This window comes from Petaurus breviceps, unplaced genomic scaffold (genome assembly GCF_028583685.1).
Source record: "Petaurus breviceps papuanus isolate PSGF00001 unplaced genomic scaffold, PetGlider_PUasm1.0 90681, whole genome shotgun sequence".
NCBI lineage: Eukaryota > Metazoa > Chordata > Mammalia > Diprotodontia > Petauridae > Petaurus > Petaurus breviceps.
In genome coordinates this window covers 5,846,630-5,849,599 of record NW_027187307.1, presented here as the reverse complement: position 1 = coordinate 5,849,599, position 2,970 = coordinate 5,846,630, and positions in this window count along the sequence as shown.

Genomic DNA, 2,970 nt, shown 5'->3' with positions numbered 1-2,970 from the left:
GGAAGGAAGGAAGGAAGGAAGGAAGGAAGGAAGGAAGGAAGGAAGGAGGGAGGGAAGGAAGGAAGGGAGGGAAGTAAATATTTATTACATACCTACTATATGTCAGGCATTATGCTAAGCACTTTAGAAATATTGTCTCATTTAATCCTTACAACAACCCTGGGAAATAGGTGCTGTTATTACCCCCATTGTACAGTTGAAGAAAATGAGGCAAACAGAGGTTATGTGACTTGCCCAGGGTTACCCTGCATTTGAACTCAGGTCTTCCTAACTCCAGGCCCCATCCACTGCTCCACCTAGTTGCCAAAGGTGGGAGAGTTATGAGAATGAAAGAAATCTGGAAAGCAGGGTATAAAACAGGGCTAGGGTGGAAGCAGCAAAGCTGGGTATCATCTGAAAACTTTGTCAGCACATTGCTTAAACCACTGGCCACACTGTTAGACATATTCTTGGTGGTCTATGACAATCTAGAAAGAGGAATTCTGTAAAGGGGAGCTTTGTTCCTGATGTAGCAACACAGGAAAGTAAGTCAAAGAGAAAGAAACCAATACGGGGATGGGAGCAGTCTCTGGCCTATGCAAAACTGGAAGCAGCAAGCACTCATTTCATTGCCTCCCTTCCTTTCCTAGCATTCTTTGTACCATCTAAGACTCTTCTTTCTACATTCCAGCTGGCCCAATTCAGCAGTCAGTCCAAGGAAGAGTTTTAAAACTTTCAAAATATCGTACAAGAAAAAAGATCCTCCAACTGTGAGTTCGAAATGCATTTTCTCCAGCACAATCCAAAGCTTCTGTCCATCCAATGAGGAGAGCTCACCACACAGATAGCTCCAAAAGGCTCTGGCCTTGCTACCAGTCCTGGGGCCCTCTCTGGCCTGTTTCACTGATGAGCACGCGCTATGGACGATCGAAGGCACTCACTTTATCAGGCCTGCTGTTCTACCCTGCAAGCAGGAAGCAGAGTTGACTATTGAGCTCGGTCAGACTCAAATTACCGTAAAGCAAGGAAGGAGAGAGTGAAGGGTCGGGTGGTGCGTCTCAAGATGTTCCCTTCTGTCTAGGAGTGGGTCACAAAGCAGTGATTTATTAATAGTAAGTAAATGTGATAAATAGAATTATAGAATTACAGGCTTGGAAAAGACCTCAGAAGCCATCTACTCCAAAACATATGTGAAAAAATACTTCTCACAACAACATACTCATTCAATGGCCATCCAGTCGTTGCTTAAAGATCTCCAGTTAGGCAAAACCCAGCAGCCCGTGAGGAAGACCATTCCACTGTGGCATCATTGTTAGGACGGTCTTCCTGACAACAAACCTCTATGTGCCTCTCTACAACACCTCTCCCTCCCTCCCCACCCCCACTCCCACCCCTGCCCAAGTCTGGGCCAAAGGGAACAAGGTTCATTCCCCTTGGCCTGATACACTTAGCAAGTGGGGAGCCCCCTACACCTCTCTGAGTAGTGTGAGTGCTGTAAATGATGCCAAATGATGCCAGCTGTCGATTAAGCAGCATAATAGCAAAGGCAGCATCTTCAGCCACTTCAGTAAGGTAATAGGAAGTCAGAGGGATGAGGAGGCAGCAGAGGCAGCCTGAGCTTGTGGGCAACACCCTACCTGCCCTAACATATGAGTCACCTTGCAAACCCTAAAGAGCTATGGAAATGTTAGCCGTCCTTACTATCATTAGTCCTGTTATATATCCAATGAAACAATGAACACTAATGCCAAGATGCCATGCTGTGAAAAAGCCACCAGATGGGAGAAAAAGAGCTAATGCACTGAGAGTCCAGTCCAGGGTTTGTGGGGACTTCCTTCCTGGGCGGAATTAGGGTTAGGGTTAGGGCAGGTAGGGCATTGCCCACAAGCTCAGGCTGCCTCCCTACCAGCCAGATTCTCCAGGACACGGGCACAGGCTGAGCTCTCTATGGGAAATGGCTCAACCACGCCAAAAGAAGTGGCCAGGGCACAGCAGATCTCCAGGGGTGAGGAACCTGCAGCCTCGAGGCCACTCCCAGTCTAGGCTTTCTATAATCTGCCCTCACCTATGCTAGTCACCTTGCTTTTCCACTTGTGCACAGTCAAACCAATCCCTCTGTGGCCCACAAATATAACATATAAATAATGCTTATTCTCAGAGTTGAGTTTTTACTCAGCTGCCTATCCATCAAGCCTGGCCTCCTCCATGAAGCCTGTCCTGATAATATCAACCTTTGTCGACCTCCCTTTCCCTGAACCTTCATAGTATGTTCGAGTCTCTGGCATATTACACAATTTAGCCCTTATACTCCAATCCTTCCAGGGATCCATGTGGGGGCTTTCTCCAGTGATGAAAATCACAACATTTTCATGCTGTAAAATTCTTGCCCATGCCTCATATAAATTTTCTCTATAAGTCATAAGAAAGTTAAAGTCAAATGGAAGGATGTCTCATAGTGACTCTTTGGAGAAGCTAATAAAGGTGGGGCAGCTAGGTGGTGCAGTGAATAGAACACCAGCCCTGAAGTCAGGAGGACCTGAGTTCAAATCCAGCCTCAGACACTTAACACTTACCAGCCATGTGACCTTGGGCAAGTCGCTTAACCCCAATTGCCCCTCCAAAAAAAAAGGAATCAAATAAAGGGGTTGGTGAGATTAGTTTTGCAGTGGGCCCAAAAGTGAGAAGTAAAATGTCAGGGGATACTTGGTCACCTACCCTTCATAATGAGCATAAGGGAGATGATCACCATGAAAATAACTGCAGCTTATATTCTTATATCTATTGCAGAGAATGAGGAAAATTGTATGAAAAACTGAGTAAGGCCTTCTCAAACATGCTGTTATGTACCTCACTGCAGTGACTTCAGTGCAAAAATGACCAGATGGAAAAAATATTCTGGAAAATACAGTGTTGGACCAAGAAAGAAAACAGGCCAAAGGCTTACGAGTTTCTCCTGCTGTGATGCTTTGCACTTCTTCCCGCTGTTCCATA